The sequence below is a fragment of the Procambarus clarkii genome, chromosome 72 (genome assembly GCF_040958095.1).
Source record: "Procambarus clarkii isolate CNS0578487 chromosome 72, FALCON_Pclarkii_2.0, whole genome shotgun sequence".
Taxonomy (NCBI): Eukaryota; Metazoa; Arthropoda; class Malacostraca; order Decapoda; family Cambaridae; genus Procambarus; species Procambarus clarkii.
In genome coordinates, this window is record NC_091221.1 from 11577711 (window position 1) to 11604980 (window position 27270).

At 43.1% G+C, this 27270-nt stretch overlaps 2 long non-coding RNA genes across 2 annotated transcripts in view; one reads left to right on the top strand and one right to left on the bottom strand.

The window, feature by feature from the left end:
- Nucleotides 1-2186: 2186 nt before the first annotated feature.
- The window catches only part of LOC123773720 (uncharacterized), a 46483-nt gene continuing 21399 nt past the window's right edge, over nucleotides 2187-27270 (top strand). Inside the window, exon 1 of the long non-coding RNA XR_006774857.2 lies at nucleotides 2187-2624. This is a non-coding gene — a long non-coding RNA (uncharacterized lncRNA). The remainder of the gene's footprint in view (nucleotides 2625-27270) is intronic.
- On the bottom strand, nucleotides 6689-17204 carry LOC123773721 (uncharacterized). The gene is made up of 3 exons (XR_011224444.1): nucleotides 16984-17204; nucleotides 8710-8902; nucleotides 6689-8430 (listed from the first exon to the last, which is right to left on the bottom strand). It is a non-coding gene; the product is annotated as an uncharacterized lncRNA (long non-coding RNA).

Consider the following 27270-nt stretch of genomic DNA (forward strand, 5'->3'; position numbering starts at 1 on the left):
CAGCATATATACATTTTCTTCTGTCCTCCATGGACAGGGTTAGAGATGTGTTAAACATATAGTTCAAGGGTTTATTGAACAATCAACCACAGAAGGTGATTCAGTGCTTTTAAAATGCAAAGCTAACCTACATACGTAAATACATAGATACACAGATTTACGTATGCCCTACATAAAGTGTTCGATGTGTCTTTTACATTGTGTCATTATTGTGCATTTACAAAGGTGAAATGTCCATGGTGGTGTGAAATGTCTCTTAGGCAAAGCAATACATTATGGAATAACATCATACTTTATAACATTAGAACATAAGGTACTCATATATGCTCTCTTATTGTAATTTATTATACATTGTCCATTATTTCCCACCTTTTTAACTGAGAGGATTAATTCATTAGCTCCGCCACCTCTCATTAATCTAATGGCAGAGGCTACATCTCTGAAATTCTATCATCAATACTTTTCAGATTCAGTTAATCCTCATTATCTCAACCATAGCATTTCTTGTGCATCCTAAGATTATTCTCATATCTTCATTTTGTTCCTTCTCCAACTTGCCCAGTCTACCTTTAACAAAACAAGAAATGACAGGTGCAGCATAATCAATATGGGATCTTACAGTACTCAAGTATATCATTAGTAGCACAGGGACTCCCACTCCCTTTCCACAGTATGCCAAGCCCTTTAGAGGTTGTAATCTCTTCCGACATTGACCCAACAATCTGTTCATCTCAGCTTCCAAACTCTCATGGGTATATCCAACATATGGGACTAAATATTTATATCTATTAACTCTACGTTTTTACCGTTTATTTTCAATATAATAGGCCTCCGACTTCTACATTCAAACCTTCATTCTTATGTACTTATGTATACTTTACCATGGCTTGTACATTTCTATCCGCCTTTTGAAATGAGAGGGTTAGTTCAATAGATCCCCCGCCTCTCATTAAGTTAATCGCCAAAGCTACATGTATATCTGAAAGCCAATCCCCAATACTCTGTATGTTGATTTACATCCTCATTACCTCATTATTAATAGTTGTGTACTGTATAAAATTGTGATCCCTTAAGGGGATCTTTTTACAGACAACGAAAGGGACCTTTTATAGAAGAGTGTAGCCTAAGTTACTCTATCGTTTTTTGATGTATTTCATTACCTTAATAAACTTACTTGAACTTGATCTGACTTAATTAAGCTTTGTCCCTGTCTCTTATTTTTGTATTTATTTATATTTATGGCGGTACTGAAGAAATGAACCTCCACCCATGCAAGCATAATTACGTAAGCACACATAGGCAGTTGACCACCTCTGAATTTGCAGACGAAAATATAAAATTTCCTGTAATTTCCTAATTATACAAAACTAGTCATGTTGAGGAGAAAGTATTGACGTTCGCGAGCAAAATGCAGCACATTAACGAGATGATTCCAAATTATACGGAAATTAGCTAGTTGTAGCATTACAAGTGATCCCAGTTTGTTTAACTAGAACTTTCATTTTCAGTGTACACTCGACAAGCAGGAGTGGTGTAGCTCTGGGATGCGCCTGCTCTCACCCCCTGTCCCCGGCCAGCACTGTGCGTCTGCCTCTTACTTTTCTACTGGTCTATAATGACCGGAAAAAGATGTTTATCTCATCAGACCTGCGGACATTTATAAGATTTAACTGGTCAAATTAGTCCCCTGACGACCGAATGGTTCCTGGTTACATTCTCGGACAGGACGTGGTGCTTGTGGACGCTTACACTACCCAGGATGAATCGGAGGTGCTCAACTAAGCCGAGTTTAAGCTGAAGGAACTTCATACATGTAATTTCTTGCTATATCAATGATGATACTGTTCAAGACGCTAGTGCTCTCTAGAGTGGAATACTGTTGCACAATGATAGCCCCTCTCAAAGCTGAAGAAATTGCTGACCTGGAGAGCGTACAGAGATCCTTTACTGCTAGAATCCACTCAGTAAAACATCTAACCTATTGGAACCGATTAAAATGCCTAAATCTGTATTATCTTGAGCGCAGGCGGGAAAGATACATAATAATTTACACGTGGGAAATAGAGGGGCTGATCATAAACCTGCACACAGAAATAACACCACATGAGACCAGAAGACATGGCAGAATGTGCAGAATACCCACGTTGAAGAGCAGAGGTGCAACAAGTACTCTGAGAGAGAACTCTGCCAAAATCAAAGGCCCGAGACTGTTCAACACGCTTCCACTACACATAAGGGACATAACTGATCGACCCCTCACACAGTGTTCAAGCGAGAACTCGATAGACACCTCCAAAGGATACCTGATCCATCAGGCTGCGAGCAGCCGCGTCCAACAGTCTAATTGACCAGTCCATCAACAAGGAAGCCTGAGCAATAACCGGGCCGCGGGGAAACTAAACCCCGAAACCAACACAAGGTAAGGTAAGCTAATTTACGAACAGCGACAATTAACGCGGCCAGCTCACAGGCACCAGTCTAAACATGGCTCCTGCCCGCCCTGCTGTCCACCTCCCACCTCGCTTACTATTTCCGCCACGCCATCTTTGACATTCGTGTCGCCTACACTCCCTTTCAACGCCTCCTGCATGAAGATGACAGCAAGTCATGCCAATGTCTCAGAGGTTAGTACGGAAGATGACCACCTTAGCGGTGGTCTGGGAACGACACGGTGTGGATGGTAGACGACGGTGTTAGGGAAAGGTAACTGCGAAAGTTGCGATTCTCGAATATTAACATTCAAAGTAACCAACTTTTTTCCTACTTTTACTTTCTGCGGCTCTGGCTATATGCCCGAACACTGTCTCGCTCTATGTATACCTAGCCTAGCTCTATGTATACCTAGCACCTAGCCTCACTATGTATATCTAGCCTAGCTCTATGTATACCTAGCACCTAGCCTCACTATGTATATCTAGCCTAGCTCTATGTATACCTAGCACCTAGCCTCACTCTATGTATACCTAGCACCTAGCCTAGCTCTGTATACCTAGCACCTAGCCTAGCTCTGTGTATACCTAGCACCTAGCCTAGCTGTGTATACCTAGCACCTAGCCTAGCTCTATGTATACCTAGCACCTAGCCTAGCTGTGTATACCTAGCACCTAGCCTAGCTCTATGTATATCTAGCACCTAGCCTAGCTCTATGTATACCTAGCACCTAGCCTAGCTCTATGTATACCTAGCACCTAGCCTAGCTCTGTGTATACCTAGCACCTAGCCTAGCTGTGTATACCTAGCACCTAGCCTAGCTCTATGTATACCTAGCACCTAGCCTAGCTGTGTATACCTAGCACCTAGCCCTATGTATACCTAGCACCTAGCCTAGCTCTGTGTATCCAGAACTGAGTCTCACTCTATGTATTCACCTAGTTGTGTTTTGCAAGGGTTGAACCTCTTTACAATTTCACATTTCAAGAAATGTGTATTACAATAACCTTCAAGAAAATCCACCATTCAGGCATTTGCAACACATTTTCATGTTCCGTGTAATGTGCTTGATTACTCTACACATTTTCATGTTCCGTGTAATGTGCTTGATTACTCTACACATTTTCATGTTACTTGTATTATTTTGGTTTTTCTAGCTCCGTTTTTATGTGTTCTTTGTATCTGGAATGTTGTTTGGTGTTTGTTAATTTATTTGTAAATATTTTCAGTTCTTTTATAAATAAAAACTAATATAAAACAATCTTTTTTGCTGCTATAAAACATGCGGTCTTATGAAATCTTCGCTAAGTATTGGAAGGCCTTCGTATCACAAAAGGTTCCCCCACGCACACTATAGTAATAGAATAGTTGATCAGTGGAATAAATTAACAAATGTTATCATTATTTTCAAAAGAACTGCCACCTCAAATTAGACACGAGCGCTGGTACCCAGCTGGTTAAGGCAAGGAGTGGCTACTGTGGTCTCTCTGCTAGGGGCGTCTCTCTCCTAGGGGCGCCTCTCTCCTAGGGTCCCGTCCCTCCTAGGGGCCCCTACCTCCTAGGGGCGCCTCCCTCCTAGGGGCCCCTGCCTTAGTGACCTCAGGGGACTTACTGCTCTGATCCAACTAAAACCAGTGTGTGTCGGTCGCCACCCTTTTTTGTGGGTGTTAATTAGGCCGTTTATACCTGACTAAGAATTGATCTGTACCCATCCCTTTCTCTACGAGTTTGTGTTATTTAGACTTTTAATGGTCTAGTTATTATTACACATAAGTTTATTATTATAATTATTATTATTATTATAGTTGTTGTAATAACTTAATATTTGATGTTATTTTTCCCATTGATAATTGATACATTGATAAAAGATATTGATACGTTGAATGTTTACTCATGAAATATTAGGAGTGTAGGCAGTGTAGGGAAGCACAAGGAAGCACTAGGGGTCACAATACAGGAAGCGTCGTAATCGTGACCAGCTGACCTCATGGTAGCTCAAAAAAAAAGTGGCTACAGTCGCCACTCCAACATTATATACATTAACTCATACGCGAGGTTTAAGAACTGTTATTTAGACTGAACGGTTGAGGGAAATAAATACAAGTAACATGTATACAATATATCACACCAAATGTAAATAAGTTTATGTTTACAAAACAAATATCAAACAATCTTACTTTTCTAAGTTACAAGCAGCGAGTGATGGGTGGTATTAGCCGGATTGATTTGTCACAAATGGCTAAGGACAAATCCTAATGTTTGTGAGGTTCTGCTCCGGGCAAAAATAAGGTGTGAATCAGATATATTCTTCCCACAAAAAGCGATAATGTCTAGACATGTGTGGTTGAGGAGGGCAGGAGGCATCAGTGGGGGTCGTAATCTCACCAGTACATCTTGCTTACCTTTTCCTGATCAGCTCAGGCGCAAACCAAGAAATTTACCACACAAAATTCACATCACTATTGCGCGCAAAGATATTTCTCAACGCTTGTTCCACCAGCAGTCACGAGAACAATTATGTTCTTGGTGTCGTACACTATTGTACACGCGCCTGCGCCTTACTTTTATGTAAGACAGTTTAATTCTGGCTGTAAATGGTACCTCTGTCCCATTGACCTGACTCGGGGTCAGGTCATTCCAGCTTTAATCGGTCCTCTCACTCTGCTTAAAATACATACATGCCGTTATTACTATTATAATCTATACTGTTAGGCTATTGTTAACGCAAATATTTTGAATTCGACTTTTCTCTAGCAAGCATGGATAACTTGTTATCTGAGTAATATCCAGTATGGATAGATAACTTGTTATCTGAGTATGTCCGCTTCTGGAAATAAATCCCAGTATCCTGTTTGCTTTATTCTGTATATTTAGGCTTTTTTTTTGGCTTAAAAGCCCTACTAATGATGATTCTCAGATCTTTCTTGCCTACTGAAATCGCAGATTTCAACTTTGTCCAGCTGATATCTGAGAAATATATTATTATTATCCAAGTTCAGAACCCCATTTTAAAATTTTTAAACTGCATGTCACTCCTTCATCCATTATGAAAGTCCATCTAGAAATTTACTAATTTATTTCTCGTCCTATTTTTGCATCGTCTGCAAATTTGTAAATATAATTTTCAATCCTGTGTCTAACTCGTTTATATATCTAAACAACAGAGGTCCCAAGATAGAGCCCGAGGCACTCCACTTTCAAATCTCCCATTTGCATTTAACTCCATTTGTGATAACTCAGTTTTCTTGGAAATAGCCAAGCTGTAATCCAACATAGGATAAATCCCCAATCCCATGGAACTCTATCTTTTAAATTAGTCGTTACCTACCTTGAGGTGCTTCCGGGGCTTAGCGTCCCCGCGGCCTCAACCACCGTTGGACTGTCACGACGCCGACTTCTCATGGAGTGCACAACAAATAAAAAAATTCAAATAAATCTTAGCAAAAATGTAAAGTTGCATCAATCACCATGACCGTACTGCGTCCGGCTGTCCGATCGTCACTTGTTAGCGAGTCACCGTGATTTAGGAATTGCTTTAATATAATTGTTTACGATTGTTGGCGTGAGGAGTGATTCAGCGGATTATTGGAGAGATAAGAGGGAGAATATAATATAATATATATATATATGTCGTACCTAATAGCCAGAACGCACTTCTCACCCTACTATTCAAGGCCTGATTTGCCTAATAAGCCAAATTTTCATGAATTAATGTTTTTTCGTCTACCTAACCTACCTAACCTAACCTAACCTAGCTTTTTTTGGCTACCTAACCTAACCTTACCTATAAATATAGGTTAGGTTAGGTTAGGTAGGGTTGGTTAGGTTCGGTCATATATCTACGTTAATTTTAACTCCAATTAAAAAAAATTGACCTAATACATAGTGAAAAGGGTTGCTTTATCATTTCATAAGAAAAAAATTATAGTAAATATATTAATTCAGGAAAACTTGGCTTATTAGGCAAATCGGGCCTTGAATAGTAGGCTGAAAAGTGAGTTCTGGCTACTAGGTACGACATATATATATATTATATATATATATATATATATATATATATATATATATATATATATATATATATATATATATATATATATTATTAAATATGACCGAAAAAGTAAGATTAATAATTCTAACACGAATTTTCTCGATCTTTCTTATGTTTCTTTTCACTGTTGATGGAAATTGAAAAATCAATTCTCCAAAATTCATTTTTATTTCTAGTCTGACGCGACACTTGAACGCGTTTCGTAATAACTTATTACATTTTCAAAGACTTTTAGTTTACACACACACAACTGTTACCTGCAAACACTAAACAGAGTTCTTACTTATGCTATGATTTAAACAGCTTTCATTTTTCATTTTATACCCGCATTTTGGGTGAGGTGATATGTTATAACAGTTTTGGATGAGGTGAACAAAACTTTCAACACGGGATAGAACACGAAACAATTGGTATTGAAGGTAAGAATGGAAGTAATTGCAGAGGGCCTATTTGCCCATATTTCTTGATGCTTCTATATTGGAGCGGAGTCCGCTCCAATATAGCTACAGTTGATTTATTTCAACAAGACAAACTTGAGTTACTGCTGCTTGTCTGCCAGTGTTGTGCTGACCGGTGTTGACATTCTTGACAGTGTCTTGTTGACACTGTCAAGTGTCAACACCAGTGGTATAAACTGGTTTATCCCTGTTTATGCCAGTGTGGCATAAACCTCCACGCTTGTAGCGTCCGGTTACACGACATACGACACCTGCATTCTCTCTGGGACACCACTGGCCCACTCCTGCCCCACTGGACTTGCTACAACTGGAGCACTAGTTGCTACTCCGGCAAGAATGCTTGCGGAAGTGCTTACTCCTCGGTTTCAGAAACAAGACTTGCCATTATTCCTCGCCAACCTTAACCTTATCCGTAACTTGAACCAGTTCCTGCACCACCTTGAGATCTGCAATGCCTTGATTTCAATAGACTTGTGATTGTCCACTAACTTCGCTTCGGTAAGAGTTCCATTGTCTTTTGAACACTCCTTTTCTTTTCCCTTCGTTGCAAAACGATTCGCGTCTCCCCTCAGTTATAACCTTCCCTCATCATTGCCACTTCCCTCAGTCTCCCCTCACCTTCAATACACATTTTCTTCCCTCAGTTTTGGTACGATCTATTGTACTTTCCACTTACACCTTTCATTCGACCCTTGTGTGTCCTTCAAATGTCCCTTCGCTCTTGTCCCTGATTCTTACTGTCCCCTCACAGGTGTCCCCTGGCACTGTCCCCTCAAGCGTGCTGCAGATCCATACACTCTGGGACACCATACTTACAACACAGCTAAATCAGAGATTCATAGCTTGGACATGTGTTTGGTACATCCTGCGCTGACTAGACGCGAGTCATGACGATTTAGTGGGAATCTAGTGATTCCCACTGAGGAAATAACAAGTGAAGTGTCCCCATGTGTGGACCTGGAGCGGAGGACAGGTGAGGGAGCTACACTGAGGGGAGATAATTACTTCTGATAAAGGGGGGTGGGTGAGAAGGTGGTGATGCGCTAATATGGGGTTAAAAGAGAACCATTTCAGCATCTACCGGGTTAAAAGTGAACCATTTCATCAACTACCGGTTAAAAGTGAACCATTTCATCATTACCGGTTAAAAGTGAACCATTTCAGCAACTACCGGTTAAAAGTGAACCATTTCATCAACTACCGGTTAAAAGTGAACCATTTCAGCAACTACCGGTTAAAAGTGAACCATTTCAGCAACTATCGGGTATTTAGGGGTAACCTTTACATCAAGACTTGCGTGTCATAACTATTAAGGTGTCTCTACAAGTGCGGTTTATTAGGCAGAGAAGTGTTTGCATTTTTACGAGGTTGTTGCAGTGTTTACACTCCAAGCTGACGAGCTGTGTGCAAATTGCTGTTTCGTTGGTGGAGACATTTGGGCGCGTGAGTGATGTGTGTGTTCCCACCAGGAAGACCTTGGGCCACGCTGAACTGAAATTGAAATAAGTTTATTGAGGTAAAATACACACAAAGGGATGAGGCAGCTCAAGCTATTCTCACCCCGTTCAGTACATCGTGTTAATACATACATAGACACACATCACAAGCAATAAACGTATTACCGAACATTCTGAGAGATAAACATATACATTTCCTTGGGCCACGCTGTCACACCAGCACCCTCCACGGAATGTTTCCAGCCTCAGTGTTATAAAACAACAAAGGTGTCGTGTGTGACCATATCATTCCAGGAAGAAACGGGTTCCATACCTGTTTGTCCTTGGTAACAGCTTCAGGTTGGCGCCAGTGGAGTAAGACATTACAACACTCGTGATCAACTTTACCAGCGAGGAATGTCTTTCCCTAAACTCTCCTTCTCAAAGTTGTATGATCTCATCGCAGGAGCGGGAGGGCGGGGGGATGTTCCCATAATCAACATGAATGTTGCTGCCAATCTGTAGACCTGAAGACAGAATTGAAGGGAAGTTATCCCCGGGTTTGTTTACAAAACATTTCTACACGTCGATATTTTCGAGAGCTAGAAGTAGATATGACCCACTTGTCAAGTATACTTGGGGAATATATCCTGGGTAGCCAGAGTGCCTGGTGGCCCCCTCCTGCACTGTACAGTGCTGGGGATCTGTTGTTATAGATTCAGCTACTCGGAACAAGTTCCAAGTAGCACGGGCTATGGTGAGCCCGTAGTGGACTTACCTGGCACGGTGGGGATCACCAGGCACTCCCTTAAATGTTCTCCCCTTAACTGTCTCCCTTAATTATCTCTCACTAACTCCCTTAAGTGTCTCTCTCCCTCCCCCTAAGTCTATACCAATATCTACAGCCAATTATTGTAGCATTAACAAGCAGGTTAGTGTTCAATGTAGGGGTATTTTAATGAGAAGTGTACTCACCTAGTTGTGCTTGCGGTCTTATCGCTAATACATAATTGTTTGAGCGATGGAGATATTAGTCATAAGGGAGCTGCTGTTTGTTATTAGTCTTCATAATACACTACTTGTTTCTTAATCTCATATGTCGTTTATCTACTGAGAGCGAAATATGAATTCAGTGTAAGGACTTCAGGTATTTTATCCTTAGTAATAAGATAGGTTGCCATATACAGCGTGAGCTTAGATTTATCTCTAAATGGCTCAATTTTACTACAATCCAAGATATAGTGCTCAAGTGTGTGTCCCTGTCTTTGTCCACACACTTTACACTTTACTTCATCTAGATCCCTATACAAGCCGAAGTGCCAGAGATACTTTTAGCCAAGTCTTATTTGAGCTGTGACAACTTTGTTAGTCTGCTGACTTTGTTACTTGCCCCCATACACATGTTTTACTTCACACATTTCATTGTGATAAACAATGGACCTGCTAGTTCAATTAATTGGTGTACAGATCCCTGAGCCTACTGGGCTCTACATTTGAAACTGTGTATGGAGTCAGCCTGCACCACATCACAGCCTAATGCACTGTGATCCGAGCCCGCTGACTGTGACTGAGCAGAACAGGCAGAAACTACGTAATTATGAATTCAAGAGTGTGAACTTTTTGCGTTATTTTAACAGGCAAAACTGGTAGGGCAGTCAGACGTGACAAGGGGAGCGTGGGGAGGGATTCAGACTTTCACTTGTCACTAGCCTTTATTAGCCGCGCACTCTGCAATAATATTGTGACTTCACATTGTACCCATGTTCACGTATTGTGATGCAAACATGCATGCACTCGCACACACGCACCTCTTACCCCTCCCCCACAAACACCCCACCAAGAGGGGTGCTTGTTCATTTACTTGCTCATTAGGTCGTAATTGTCGTAGTTTCGAACGAATCATCGAGCTCAGGAAAGCTTTTGCTGGGGCGACAGTGCCAAGAGAGACCAGCTGGGCTGGCAAAACCGTCGTTGAGGTTATCAAGTCATTTCGTGAATTCGTAAGCGACGAATCGGAATTGTAGGGTCGGTTTTTTCAAGTTTTGACTATACAACTCAACAGCCGAGCCATAACAGCGGTAAACAACGGAGGTCCCAGCACAGACCACTGGGACCCCACCAGTCTCCCACTTGGATTTAAGCACATTTACTCTAACTTTAATCGTTCTTTGAAATAACCACGCTCTACTTCAACTTAAAATAACCCTTTAAATGCCGTAACTTTAATGAGTTTCAAATGTTTTTAACGAGTCTATCATAGCCGGTGGAGAACCTGCCGGAGTCAGATAGACTCCGACAGTCCATATGGCAGATGGAACTACACCAGGAGCTGTGCTGCGCCCCAGTCAGGTCCGGACGCTCAAGACTCGTGGCCTCACATACCTAAACAATTACCGTCATTATCGCGGGAACGACCGGTAAAAACGCTAGAATACAAGACAGAATACAAGACAACAGGAACCGGAAACCTGTCACAACATCAGTCGAGCGAACACCGCCGTTAGCGTGAGCTCCAAGGACGCCCCCTCGACGGACATGCTGCGAGTTAAGAAACAGAAAACGAGATGCGACAAGCATGACTGATTCACATCGCTGATTACTCTCTCCCATTTAGACCTAGTGCGCCGACTATACGAAAACGTAAAGTAGTAGTAAATACATGGAGAGTGTCTGTCAGCGCTGCTTGTATCAGGTAACGCCAAGCAGACATTCGGAGACTTCACACATGGCTGCCTAACACCTTCCGTAGTCGCAGCTGTTGTGGCCTTCCTTGATGAATCACTCGCTAGTAACTTTTGCCAACTCGACGGATGTTCTTAATGGTACACGAGAGACAGACAAGCTGTGATGCTGCCTGCTTTTGTAACGGCAACCCTAGTCAGGTGCCTGGGTGACCCACACAGACAGCCACAACCCCAGAGAAAGACCTACCCAGTCACAGCCTCGGGGTGACCCACACAGACAGCCACAACCCCAGAGAAAGACCTACCCAGTCACAGCCTCGGGGTGACCCACACAGACAGCCACAACCCCAGAGAGAAAGACCTACGCAGCCACAGCCTCGGGGTGACCCACACAGACAGCCACCACCCCAGAGAGAAAGACCTACCCAGCCACAGCCTCGGGGTGACCCACACAGACAGCCACCACCCCAGAGAGAAAGACCTACCCAGCCACAACCCCAGAGAGAAAGACCTACCCAGCCATAGCCTCGGGGAAAGCCGTACCCAGCCACCTAGAGCCGACCTTCTCTCCGATATGGAAGAAGGCTCGCGATTCAATGCGTATATTACTACCATCCGTAGCAGCAAGGTCATGAGTCAGTCTGGCGTTGCTTCGATGTTAAATATAAGCTGACGACGTTAAATATAAGCTGACGGCGTTAAATATACGTTGACGGCGTTAAATATACGCTGACGGCGTTAAATATACGCTGACGACGTTAAATATACGCTGACGACGTTAAATATAGGCTGACGACGTTAAATATAAGCTGACGACGTTAAATATAGGCTGACGACGTTAAATATAGGCTGACGACGTTATATACAAGCTGACGACGTTAAATATACGCTGACGACGTTATATATAAGCTGACGACGTTAAATATAGGCTGACGACGTTAATTTGTCAACTGGAATGAACACAACACATCCAAATGTTCAGACATTTATGAGAACACTGCTACGGTTACCTCACTCGAGCACTGCTGCCCACAGAGTTATGTCGACTATTAATAGAAGCAAAACTAAATCTGGGAACAGATTATTTACAGGAACTACGATAGGCTTGCTTTATACAATGCAGTTAGAAAAGGTCCTGTTATAATTTAAATACAACTAATAATGAGAGCAGAATATGGTAGTTGGAGTGAGTTAACATAATTATGCTAGTTAAAAAAACTCTGTTGTTAAAGATTAATGTTTTATAACGATATTGTAATACAGAAAATATTTGTGTTCTATCCGGTTAATGTGATCAACCTCATTCAACTTACCAGATGCCATAGTATTGTTGAAGTGTTCGTACAGAATTTACAATTATTTGACTTTCTAATAATAGAACACATTGAAAAGAAAGATATAGTCTTATTAATTACTAATTACTTCATGCTAGCTTGGTGGGTCCCAAAGACGGAACTTGGCTTTCAACAGACCCGACATTTTTTTGCTTGAATTAGTTTGTTAATAAATTAATTATTTACTTTATATAAAGTCATCTTCAATATGTTTGTTTAAATCTTTATGAAAATACAGGTATTGGATTATTTTTATACTTGTTAAGAACTACAATTAAGCAGTCACACACATTCTCTACATTCCCCCTTTTTCTTTTTTTAATCAAGGTCTATTCAACTTTGCTTTAAGCAAACAATTATCATTAACTGTTAAGTCATGTGTGTAAACATTCGCGCTTCTTCATATGTGACATCGAAGAGCTTCGTATAACACATATTATAGCTTAAACATTTGAATATTATTAATTGGCATTCAATTTTATGTTCTTAGCCTATTATACGTTAGAATGTATGAACTTGCAGCCACATATACTTTGAAATTTCGCAAAATACGAGGTTAAACAACGGTTGGGTGGCAGGAGTGAGAGAGTGGTTTGGTAAGTGTGTCAGGTTTGTACTAGGGAGTCGTGAGGCGTGTCGTAACTGTGTCATGTCTAGCCTGTCGTGAGGCGTGTCGTAACTGTGTCATGTCTAGCCTGTCACGATGCCAGTCGTGTCATGCTTGGCAAGATGACATTAACACTTAAGGTGTGACGAAATACCTGTGGTTTTGGGGGGTCTTATCGTTTAGAATTTACATTTTTTGATACAAGAATAAATGACACGTATACAGATGTGTAGTTAAAAGGTTACCTCATTGGCTTATGTTTGTGGGAACCTTACGCCTTGGGGAAGAGAATATACGGCATCCTGGGGAGGCTTGTGAGGCTCCTACAATTATACTTGTATATTGTTTTTTTCTATTACCCTTTACTCACATGCATATCTAATATGAAAAGTAACTCTCCAAAGTGAGCCCCGTGATAAAAGCATCAACCTGACTTAAGACACTGAACTCTGCCTCAAATCGAGGCATTATAACTTCAGTTTAAAATAAACACTTTAGCAGTAGTTTAATTATATATTGCAAAGTTAGTCTTACACCAGAAAACATGACCAGCTTCGCTGAACCTCCGAGTCCTTGGTGAATAAGCTTCGCTGAACCTCCGAGTCCTTGGTGAATAAGCTTCGCTAAACCTCCGAGTCCTTGGTGAACAAGTTCGCTGAACTCTCTGAGCACTGTAGCACTGCCTGGTTGTAAACCGATGGGCAGGACGTGTTCCAGGGAATATTAATGAGTAAGGCTTACCGTAAGCTATGGGAAGGGACACGTAGGATGCTAACAGGAGTCAGAACTCGTCTGTTCCCTGCTAATCTGCTAACAGGAGCCTACTAACAGGAGCCTACTAACAGGAGCCTGCTAACAGGAGTCAGAACCCACATGTGCAAAAAAAATAAAAATAAAAAACGGAGGCAATTTCTCAGTTGGACCAGGCTATCCTCTCGCGCTGGGCAGGTTGGATGGCTTTCTCTTGCCCGTGGAGGAGCCCACTTACCAAGCTAAACACTTTACCTTCACTTTCACGCTCTGCAATAGTGCACTCAAACTCTGCTTTTATCCCATGCCAGTCACTCTCCAGTGTTACCACATCTAGAAGTCTCCATACCGTACTGCCACGTGGTGCATTCTCCATACAGTGTTACCATACCTATCATTCTCCATACAGTGTTACCATACCTATCATTCTCCATACAGTGTTACCATACTTATCATTCTCCATACAGTGTTACCATACCTATCATTCTCCATACAGTGTTACCATACCTATCATTCTCCATACAGTGTTACCATACCTATCATTCTCCATACAGTGTTACTACACTTAACATTCTCCATACAGTGTTACCATACCTATCATTCTCCATACAGTGTTACCATACCTATCATTCTCCATACAGTGTTACTACACTTAACATTCTCCATACAGTGTTATCAGTGTCGGTGCAGCTGAACGATGACAAATTGATATAGACCTTGCAATATTGATGATACGAACTGAAAAGTTGACAGAACTCCTTGAAAGCTGATAGTATGCCTTGAAAAGTTGATAGTTCGAATTGAAAAAGTCGATAGTTCGAATTGGAAAGTTGATAATTCACCAGGAAAAACCAGGGAGCATATTTAGGTAATATAAACAAGTGAGCAGAGTTGACAAGGGAGGAAGTACACACAGAAATCACAATAGCGTGATGCATCAGATGAACAAATCCACAAGGGCCGTGATGAGGATTCGAACCTACGTCCGGGATGATCCCAGACGCTGACCATTAGTCGACTAGGCCATGACATGGTAAAAGAATTGTAACCGGGAGTTCCACTGACGTCACACGGATCCTGCAGCCTCTGGGATGATCCCGGGCCTAAGTTCGAATCCTCATCACGGCCCTTGTGGATTTGTTCAAGGGAGGAAGTGATCCTGGAGTGGGCGGTCGCCGTGGGTGAGAGCATGGCGGACAGGGAGTGGAGAAAGTGTTGGGTGACGTTACTAATACTGGCTTTATCAGCTCCCACTCATGACACACTAGGGGTCATCACCCTAAGTGTACATTAAAAGTAACTTTTATCTCATGTCATTCCCAACGACGGAACGGTGTTCTGTTGTTATGACCGAACTGCTAGAGATAACTAATTGCCCAGTTCCCAAGGCCCCGAATTATCCATACAGACAGTTGGTCGGGCATTGGTCAATGCTTTAATGATTTGTTTTTGATTTACCATAAATTTTTAACTTTTCATTTGCATATTAGTAGCTATTGCAGCCATACAGAATTTGACGAAATCTTTAGTATGAGGCCAAGTGGCTGTTTGACTTGAGATAATTGGCTCCCAGGGAAGATAATCATTGCTTCAGTGCATCACTGCTGACTTAATTCATTACCTCAGTCCATCAGTGCTAATTCAGTATCTCATCCCGTCACTTCTGACACAATTATCTCAACCCATCACTGTTGACATAATTCATTATTATAGCCTATCACTGCTGACATGACACAAGTTCCTCCTTACTGCGTGCTTGTCCAACGCTGCTCACTCCAACCAATGGTTACTCATTTCCTTTTGAACTGAAAATGGTCTCATTTGATTACATTGTTACGAGTTCTGCCTCCACCTGCTGTTTTCAACACCCTGCTTGTATCATCTTATACTCAAGTTATATCCGCGCTTGTTTTTAGACCTTTCAAAACTTGGTTCAGTCATTTATTATGCACCCCATACCCTTCCTGTGGGCGGCGGTGGAATACATATATACATATACATCGAGTTCCCCCCCCCACCCCAAGGTCAAACTACTGACCTTCCCCAGGGTACAATCCCCACAACAATTGCCTAACTGCTAGGTGAACAGATGCATTAGGTGGAAGGGGAACATGCTCAGCCATTTCTATCCGGCACTGGAATTGAACCCAGGATCCCCCCAAGCGTGAGTCGAGAACGTGGCTGATTTACAGATTCATTTTGGTTTATATTTAGCTAAGAGTAGCACGGAGGTAGAATTGTCAACACCGAATATATGTATTGCTCGGCTACTGTTAACCGCCAACCATTGTGATGACGAGGGCGGTGGGACCCGACCAGGGCGGTGGGACCCGACCAGGGCGGTGGGGCCCGACCAGGGCGGTGGACCCCGACCAGGGCGGTGGGACCCGACCAGGGCGGTGGGGCCCGACCAGGGCGGTGGACCCCGACCAGGGCGGTGGGACCAGGGCGGTGGGACCCGAGCAGGACGGTGGGACCAGGGCGGTGGGACCCGAGCAGGACGGTGGGACCAGGGCGGTGGGACCCGAGCAGGACGGTGGAAGCAGCCACAACACCGTCCCACTGGTCAAACATTCCTCACCCAACATACTCGTGACTTTCACAACATCAACCACTCTTGCCCTCCGCTTGAAATGCCAGATTATGCTTGATTGGAAATGCTTGATTACAAATATTCATTTGTAAAAGGAGGAGGAAAGGAGGGGGAAAAGAACACAAATCCTATATTGCTAGGGACCTAATCAACTCCTCTGGTGCATCTTACATTTTCCCAACTCTACTCGAGTGAGATGCAAAACCTGAGCCAGAATACTTACGACGTCACACACCTTGTGCATAACAAGGTGCACAAACATTTAGGTTAGATTAGACTAGGATACACTTAGGTTAGGTTAGGCTAGGATACATTTAGGTTAGGTTAGGATACATTTAGGTTAGGTTAGGATACATTTAGGTTAGGTTAGGCTAGGATACATTTAGGTTAGGCTAGGATACATTTAGGTTAGGCTAGGATACATTTAGGTTAGGTTAGGCTAGGATACATTTAGGTTAGGTTAGGCTAGGATACATTTAGGTTAGGTTAGGCTAGGATACATTTAGGTTAGGTTAGGCTAGGATACATTTAGGTTAGGTTAGGCTAGGATACATTTAGGTTAGGTTAGGCTAGGATACATTTAGGTTAGGTTAGGCTAGGATAGGATAGAATACAAGAGGTTAGGTAGGGTTGGGTTTACTTTTAAAAAGTGGAGGTGACAGTTCCGTCGCAGGTAGCCATGGAACTGTTTTCGTGTGTTAGATGATATATGCTCTCACAGGCTGAGTCCTCTCTCTCTCTCGCTCATGCTGAGTCTTCTCTCTCCTAGGCTGAGTCCTCTCTCTCCCAGGCTGAGTCCCCTCTCTCCCAGGCTGAGTCCTCTATCTCCCAGGCTGAGTCCTCTCTCTACCAGGCTGAGTCCTCTCTCTCCAACAAGAGGTGTGCAGTACATTAGTTTTCATGTACAATAAATGAAAAAAATACAATATGAGAACATAATATCATTAATATCATTAACGTGATACTAATCATTCGTATTATCTTTGGCATATATATTGATAAGGGAAACACTGTGCTGGAGAGTGTAGTGAGGGAGTGTAGTGAGGGAGGTAGGAACTGCATGAGAGGCTACGAGACCACCGTAACCAGCCAATGAGCCGTGAAATAACATTGGTCTTATGTTCAATTGTTTATTGTCAAAAATCGAATTTAGCTAACGTGTGTGTGTGTGTGTGTGTGTGTGTGTGTGTGTGTGTGTGTGTGTGTGTGTGTGTGTGTGTGTGTGTGTCTGCAGGATCGAGCAAGGAGGTCATCACTGGGGTCAACAGAGGGGGGTCCGCGGGACCCCCACAGAGAGGCAAACAGCAGAAGTAAAACAAGAGAAAAAGTGTTCAGGTGAATGTTGGTGAGGCAGAAAGAGAGGCGAGAATAGAGGTGAGGGAGGTGAGAGTAGAGGTGAGTGAGGTGAGAGTAGAGGTGAGGGAGGTGAGAGCGTCATTCCGGGTCTCACCACCCCCCATTCCCCCCCATCACCCCTCACACTTTCACCTGGCGAATTTCCTATCTGGCTAAAGCGCCCCCACCCCCCTCCCCTTGCCCCTCCTCCCCCACCCCAGAGAAGGAGGGGGAGGGAGGGACGGAGGGGTAATATCAGCACCCATACCAAACTTCCCAGAGTTGATTACGCATCTCCTGAACCAACCAAGCCGAGCTTCTCATCCTCCACCACCAACTAGCCTCCACCACCAACTAGCCTCCACCACCAACTAGCCTCCACCACCAACTAGCCTCCACCACCAACTAGCCTCCAACACCAACTAGCCTCCAACACCACCTACCTCCATCACCACTACCACCACCTAGCCTCCACCACCAGCAAATAAGATGATGGACGTCTTTACTAGTAAATGTGGCGATGAAAGGGAGCAGTTCTTGACTCTGAAGGAGGAGGCGGACCAGAAAAGGAAGTAAAGCCCTTGGTTTAACTGGCAATGTAAGGAAGGTAAAGAAAAGACAATAAAGCCTGGAGAAAGTGCAGAGAACAAGGAACAGCAGGCAATAGAGAGGCACGAAAAAAAAATGAATACAAATGATTTAGGTGAGAATCTGTGAGGTAATTTGAAAACGACATTGCTGCAGACGTCAAGGATCAGCCACAGCTGTTCTATAGCCATATAAGGAGAACAAAACAGTTCAAGAGTATTTACTTAGATTGAGGAGACAAGGAGAAATTCTCATACCAAATGATAATAAAGAATGTGGGGAACTCAACAAAAGATTTCAGGAAGCCTTTATATTAGAACCAGCATGGAGACCAAGGTTGCAAGATGAAGAGTCAGAAGAAACAATGGATGACATTGTGGTCACTGAAGAAGTAAGAAAACACCTGGAGGGACTAGATGTGACAAAATCAATCTAATCATAGTGAAATTAGGTCCACCCTAATCTTACTATGGCTTCAGAAGTACTTTGTCACCTGTTATCAATTTTTTGTTAATAAAATGCTTCAGACAGGAAATCCAGAAATCTGGAAAAAGGTAGCTAGTCCTCATATTAAAAAAAATAAGGGGAATTGAGGAAATACTCGTACCCTGTACAGATAGTCAACAAGTGGAATGGACTGAAGGAAGTTGTGGAAGCCACCTCCATCCATAGCTTTAAGGCAAGATTCGACAAATAATTTCGACGTTAGGATTGTTATATTGTAAGAACAGGTACACTAGGCTAGTGGGCGGGTCATAAAGAACTAAACCTCACTGACCTGTAGACACTGATAGGTAATCAATGATAAGCAAGTACCTCCTCCACTACCTCTTCTCCCACTCATGCAAAATCACCATCTCTCACCTCTCCACCACATTCACATTACAACCCGCTCCCTCTCTCACCCTAATACCATCTTCTCTCATCCTACCACCTCCGCTCTCTTACTGATCGTACTCCGAGATCCTTGCAATGTCACCCTCCCTCACCACCCTCATATCTTGATCAGGGAGATATTGGGGGTTATGGAGGGCGCGTGTGACTGTACACCCGCAGTAGGGGCCCCCCAGCCTTGGTGAGCCCAGGTCACCTCTCCGCACCGGAGCCCGACCTCTTCCCTGGCACGAGATGCATTAGTTCTTTTGTGGTCGCCGTTACCATCTTGTTGGCGGCGGAGGACCCGATAACCATGCTGGGGGTAGTGTGGACCCCCATATCCATCCTGTTGACGGGCGTGGACCCCATCCCATCTATTCCGATCCGATTTCCATCTTGTGGGGCGAGGCAGAAAATACATCAGTCGAATAAATAGTATTCAATTCCCCGGTGAGAGTCCTAAATATGGCACGGGAGTGTCAAGCCTTCTTGGTGGTCATAGAGAGTGTAGTAAGCTAGGAGCCGAGGTGTCGTCATTCATGAAGCGAGGAGTCGTTTAAGGAAAATAATGTCCAGAGGTGTAGGGTCAAAGACCTCTGTAAAGTAAGCGCACCTATTTCATCTCGGCTGTGACCATGTCAACGCCATCTGTTGGACGCACACCAATCCATTTTCTGTTCCCCAGTGGAAGGCTGTGATCTTGCTGAGGTCTGTGTAGTTTCTTCCTTACTATTTATTTATATACAAGAAGGTACATTGGGTTTGTGGGCGCATCCGATCCCACGATCGTCGTCGCCCCTAAATCAACACAACATTGGGTTTGTGAGGATACATAGCATGGTATGTACAATCTTGTAAAGCCGTGCAGCCTTTCGGGCAGGAAGCGTATAGCGTTTCGGGCTATACAAATTGTATTCCTCATTAGTTATGTAGTGGGTACTTTGGTTGACAAGAGTCAGTGTACTCGAGTGACCAGCAAGTGCAGTCCTGAATGCAAGACTTGTTTCAGTGGGAACATTGAGCTATTGGAGATTGGACCGACGTATCCCGGGATGGCCCAGTTATGTTACTAGATGGAATTAGCGTCCGTCTGTCCTCGAAGGTAAGGCTTGGTAAAGGTGAAGCCTTTCCAGGAAGCCAGCCAGCATGTTGCTGGAGTTTTGAGTTAGTGGTTTGATACTGTGGAGGATTGGTCCGTGAATTGTTGAAAAAGAGTGGATTTGCCAGCATGAGTACCGTAGAAAAAAGCCTCAGGGAAAGGAACCTTGAGTGTTGTACGATAGAAGATCGCAGAAGTTGTTTTGAAGTGTCTTGTGTGACAGTGAGACCGACGGTGTTATGTACATATGTAATAAGTGTCTTGTGTGACAGTGAGACCGACGGTGTTATGTACATATGTAATAAGTGTCTTGTGTGACAGTGAGACCGACGGTGTTATGTACATATGTAATAAGTGTCTTGTGTGACAGTGAGACCGACGGTGTTATGTACATATGTAATAAGTGTCTTGTGTGACAGTGAGACCGACGGTGTTATGTACATATGTAATAAGTGTATATAGTTAAGTACACGTGACGATGGTTTTGTTCAGTGTTGTTTAACCCCCATTCCCGTTAGACTATTACTGCCAGTTCTTAATAACTTACCTAAGACTTTGGGTTGTATCTTGTGATAACAAGAGGCACTAAGACCCCATAGAGAGTTTGAATGGAAAGAACCCGGTTACTGGCTAAGTGAGATTGATTGATGAAGATTAAGCCACCAGAAGTAGTGGCACGGGCATGAATAGCCCTCAGGTGACAGATTTTTATATTGACTGTGATCTTCGGTCGTGTAACATCTTGAAGTGTCTCTGGCCTTACACCTGCTCTTCAAACGAGCCTAACCTAATCTATCCCAACTTAACCTAACTACACACAGTCATGATACGAAACCAACAACATATCGTCTACCACAAATAACATAGCAATTTACGCATATATGTAAATAACGAGGTCCATGATAACATTAAGGGAAGATGTCTCCAGGTGCAGAGTTGCTGGGAGAGGAGCTGGGAGAGGAGCTAAGGGAGGAGCTGGGAGAGGAGCTGGGAGAGGAGCTAAGGGAGAGGAGAACTCACACGAGGGCAGAGTGACCGGGCTCCAGTCCCGGCCAAGAAGCAAACTGTTGCACGCAATTTCTTTTATATGAGGTTTGTGTTCGCCAAGCAGTAAATTGGTACCTGGGAGTTAGAGAGCTCTTGCGAGCTGGTGTGTGTGTGTGTGTGTGTGTGTGTGTCAATAAAGTATGTAGTAGACATGTAGAAAAATAGGTCGAGGATCTGTAGCGTAAATAACCGACAGGAAGGCGTAATACAAGAGCTAACTGCTCTTAGCGCTCTAGAGTGCGCGCTACACACACACATCAAAGAGCCGGAGCTCAACCCCCGCAAGCACAAATAGCTGAGTACACACACACCTGCGGGTTGATATCACGCCAGACCTTCAGACCGCTGAAGCCCACGTAAAGAGGATATCATCAGCGGCATATGCCAGGTTGGCCAACATAACTACCTTTTAGAAACCGCGTGAGGAATCATTTAGGACTTTATATACCACATGTCAGACCAATCCTGTAGTATGTAGCTCCAGCGTGGAGTCAATATCTGGTCAAGCACGAGACTAAATTAAAGAAGATTCAGAGGTATGCCACCAGACTAGTACCCGAGCTAAGGGGTATGAGCTACCAGGAGAGACTACGGGAACTAAACCTCACGTCGCTGGAAGATAAGAGTTAGGGGGGGACATGATCACCACAAAACAGATTCTCAGAGGAATTGAGAGTAGGTAAGTTTATAACACAAGTGGTAACAGGTGGAAATTGAGTACCCAGATGAACCACAGATACATTAGAAAAAACTTGATTAGTGTTCTGGAAACTGTTTGCCTATTCTCCACGCACATGGGTATTCAAGGCCGAGGCGATGCAAGTGTAGTTATGTTGTTCTACTGCTCCCTTTCATCAATATAAGTGGTTCGTAGTTGGTTGAATTCTTGTACCAACCTACAGATCCTGATGTTGCAACTGCTGTGTTGTGGTCACTGTACATCATCTGCATTACTTAGTGCAGATGGAATGCATTAGGCAGTAATGTGGTGGAGGCTGACTCCATACACAGTTTCAAGTATAGATATGATAAGAGCCCAATAGGCTCGGGAACCTGTACACCAGTTGATTGAGAGGCGGGACCAAAGAGCTGATGCTCAATCCCCGCAAGCACAACTAGGTTTTTACGCACATAGATGCTCACTGAATGGGTATGGGGTGCACCACCACTCGCAGGATGGGTATGGGGTGCATAATAAGCGTGCCAAACTTATATGCATGCCAGGAACATCTGGTCGTGATCGAATTTCACTGTCAAACTTTTTTTTCTCTCTCTTCACCTCCCCTTTTTAAAGTCTACACTTTCCTTTCCTCATCCTCTCTCTCCCCTTTACTATTCTCTTCCTCCTCTACATCCTACACCCTTCTCATGTATATATATTTACTGGAGACTTGCAATCTCTGGTCCCCAGCGGCTCTGACTGACCTCTGGGAAAACCCTTCGTCAAGCCCAACCCGGATATCTTGTGATGAGTAGCGTAACGATACCTGAGCTCCTCTGACGTCCAATAATAATAATAATAATAATAATTATTATTAACAGGAATGTTTAGCTTGCAGTAGCTGTTGCTAGGATTCATAGGTCAGGAGGGTTGCTGGGGTTTGTACGTTTGTTAAACCCAAAAGTTAATTTTTTTTACAGTGGCAAATTATTGAACGATCTGGTTCATGAACGCTCCTGATATACCAACAAATCCGGCACCAGATGTTGCAATTTGCACTAGGAAAATATACGAGAAACCACAAGTGTCTTAATATTTTCATGTACACGAGGACAAGGGGTGTTCCGCCATATTGGGATACGACCCCAAGCAAAGTCGCGCGCATATTATTATATTTTGTTTTTTTACAGGGAAAACTTTTTTATAATCGTGATCACGATTTTTGTCCTCAAGGTAATTGTTAGGGGAAAGCACTAAGCCATTACAATCATATTGCCTTATATATTTTTTCCTCAATTTGACTAGTTTTTATAACAAGGATTTGCAGGTACAAATTGCATGAGGCTAGTTTTGTGTCGTGCGGAGGTTACCTGATGGTGAGATGGGCCCTCAAGCTCTTGACCTTGGCTAGCCTCTGTTAATTGTATACCTGTGTGTTCATTGCTGCCCCGGCATGAGGCCTACGGAACCTCGCTACACCTTGGTAAAGGGAGGGGAGACATACCCCAACATGGCAGACTGCTGTGAGAGGGAGCAGCAAGGAGAGGCTTCTTGCGCGTTACGGGCCGCAAATAAATGTTGGATGCGGTTGCCACTATAACTCAAAACACAATTATAATGATAATACTATACTTGGGAAGACTGGGGCTCTGATGCTGACGCTACAACGATATTAACTAACAATCTTCAGTAGCTTCAGGAGTGAAGCGATCAGAACTGACGCCTTACACGAAAACCTATATTTCAGTCGACTTCAGTCTCAAAGGCGGGACCCAGGAGGTGAAGGTCAACCCACACAAGCGCAGGTACACTGAGATGAGAGACATCATGTCAGCTAGGGATGAAGAGAAGCCTGAGGGAGATGAGGAAGCACATTTCCAGGGGTGAGGCTACTAGCCTTGTGGAGGAAGACCTTGAAGCTGTTGAGGGCCAAGGCTGACTCCAGCCAGCACTAGTCACCGGGCCAAGATGTTAATAACTGGAAATTTCAAGTTTTCTTCCAATTTCATATGTTTAATTTTCAATCATGTTTAGTAGTAGTAGTAGGCATCCATCAGTCTCAGGAGACAGTCTCTGTGATTAACTGGAAATATTTGACCAAACAAACATCCGACCATCACCGCGTCGGCCAGGCGATATGTACAAAGGCAGGACTCGGGAGCTAAAGCTCAACTCTGCCAAACTCTATGGGTGAGTAACACTGTATATTAACTTTACCATCTTTCTCACCCTCCACACTCATGGAGGAGGAAAAGGGGATGGTGTGGGGGAAGAGAAGGAGGGATAAGTGAAAGAGAAAAAGTTGTTAAGAATAATTGTAGAAGTTGATTGTGATGGTGGTGGTGTTGTTCCATTGACAGTGATTGTAGGGATGGTGGTGGTGGTGATGGTGTCAGTGAAAGTGGGGCTGATGACAAGGAAAGTGGTGATGGTGGCAGTGAAAGTGCATATCAATAGTTACCAAACAGTGACATTATATATATATATATATATATATATATATATATATATATATATATATATATATATATATATATATATATATACACATATACGGAGTATTTCCTTTTAATTTTTAGATTAATTTGCTTTTCATGTTTCAACTTTTAGCCTCTCTTCCTATTTCTCTCAATTTAAAGACTGTTCTTATTCACCTTGTCTAATCCCCTCAGTATCATGTATATATTGTCATCATATTCCCTCTATTTTTTCTGTTCTCCAGGTTTGAGGTTCAGCTTTCTCTACCTTTCCTCATAGTTCAACCCTCTTCACTCTGGCACTAGTCTTATTACAAACCTCGATGCTTTTTAAAGTTTGTTTTATGCTCCAAAAGGTACGGATTCCTGTCAGGTGTTGTATATTCCGGTACTGGCCTAACAAGGGCTATGTACATTGACTTGAACAGGCCCTAATTAAGTTACTAAACGACATACTGATGTTTGCCGTTGTATATGTTGCTGATGTCACCCTTCCATGTGTGCCTCTTGTGTTGGTGCCAATGGTGGTGGTGAGTGGTGGTTTTGGCAATGACAATAGTGGTGACAGTGGTGGTGATAGTTATAGTGGTGTCAGTAATGCTGGTGGTGGTGACGGTACTTGCCTATCCATGCTTACATACCAGTGACAAGAAGGAAGTGAGGTATAGTGGGCCCCGCCTACTTGGCTTCTTATAAAAGTTGTACAACAGCTTAACTATTTTGACGCTCAAATTCTTTGTCGAATTTGTCCTTCAAATTCATGGATGGGGGTGGCTTCCACAACGTCCTTCAGTACACTTCACTTGTTGACTACGCGTACAATATATTTCCTTATGTTCCTTAGTCATTTCTGTTTCCAGCTTCCACTTGTCTTCTCCATTTATTCTCTCAATTTCAAGAAACAAGCTCTATCCACCTTGTCTCTTCCCCCTCGGTATCTTGTATGTTATGATCATATATCCTCATAGCACAACCCCTTGTAGCTGTGAGGTATTGTAATGGTAAACCACCTCACGTTTTCAGTTTTAGTGTTAGGCTTGACGAGGTGTGGGTTTCCAGGTCGGTGTTGAATATCCAGTCTATCAGAACCTGTGTAGATTGCCTTGAAAGAGTCCTGATTTAGGTTTGTAAGTGGTGTTCTAATGCTGGCAGCTACGTGGTGGTGATGCCGATGGTGGTAGTGGCGGAGGTAGTGGTAATGATAGTGATGGTGACAATAATGGTGATGACAGCGATGGTGAGTCCCACTACAGCCTCTCCCACACAATGTCTCACTCCCTGCTCTACACTTTCACCAGTTGTTGACTTCTCTCTGCTCAACTCTCTCCTGTCAGCCCTCATACATGCTGCGCTGCTGCCCTGGGCGTTGTTCTCTTGTTTCCTTTGTTACCGTGTGTGTGTGTGTGTGTGTGTGTGTGTGTGTGTGTGTGTGTGTGTGTGTGTGTGTGTGTGTGTGTGTGTGTGTGTGTGTGTTCTTACTTAACAGTACCTAACAGAGTTGGTTGATTTTCAGCTCCAGGGTCAAGGCTTTCCAAGTGTTAGATGTCTTGTGTTTATCATTGTCGGCAACTACAGCCCTGTTAGGCTTATACCGCCCCCCCACCCACTCCCAAGCCAGCGATTGACCTTTCTCAAGATGCCAACCACAACAGTTACTTAACTCACAGCCCTTTTACCGGGGAAATACTGAGACTCCTCTGAGTCCAGCTCCCACCACGTCCTCGCCTTCCGCTATTTATCATACTAAACATCTCTTATATTTATGTTCATGAGTGGAGTATTGGGAGATGCCGGATGGCGCCTGTTGTCCTTGTGTGGTGAAGGCTGGCCTGGTGATCGCCCGCTCACCATATTCCGCTGATGTAATTCCATACATGTGTCATAACTTTTAATACTGCAGCTTTCAGTTATGACAAGTTCTGTAATAATAGGTATTTGTATGGTCAGCACAGTAACCGGACCAGGCAATGTGATGTAGTAATCGCGCGAATTCGCCTTGGCTATAGACACATCTGGCAGGTTAGTGAGGCTGAGCCACTACCAGAATATTCAGATTGTAAACTCTGTGATAAACCTTTAATGCATTCACTAGAACACTATATTGATGAATGTGAAACCGTAAAGGACTTTAGACCTCCTGGCCTCTTGTACCACCAACTGTGTAACTATTTTATTGACTCAGGTGTTCTGGACGACATCCTAACAATTTACCCAAAATTTGCTTGTCCATTTTAAAGAATGAAGAACAATTTCTACTTATATTCTAAGCTGTATCACTTATGAACCCATCCCTGCACTTGTGTGGCAGTGCACAATAGAAAGTTGTTTTCACATATCCACACATTAAAACATTGATTGTAACCGTGATATATATGTGCTTCAGCCTACAGTTTAGGCCTATTGTCTTATGTATGACCCTCTGTCCTGCGTGACAGTGAATACTAGCATTAACCTCAATTTAATAAGACTATCAAAATCCTCAGATTAGGCAAAATTGTAATTAATTTTGTCAATAAAGATGTTAATAATAATAACATACATGTGTGTCGCCAGAGAAAGTTTTGGTGTTATGTCTTCGCCAAGATCCTTTTCACTCAGTGATCCTGGAAAGTTCCTCCCTTGTGTATTTTTCTCAAGTTTAACTCCTGTTTCCATCCTCATAACGTTGCATTTTATCTGAGTTAAAGTTAAGGAACCATTTGTCCAACTAGCCATGGGGACCAAAATATGGACTCCTTCAGACCGTTGTACACAGCCTAAGACCAGTACAGGTACTAGAATATGGTGTTGGGTGTGTGCTTGCCTAAGTGTGCTTACGGGTAGGGAGGAAAAACTCTAGACTTA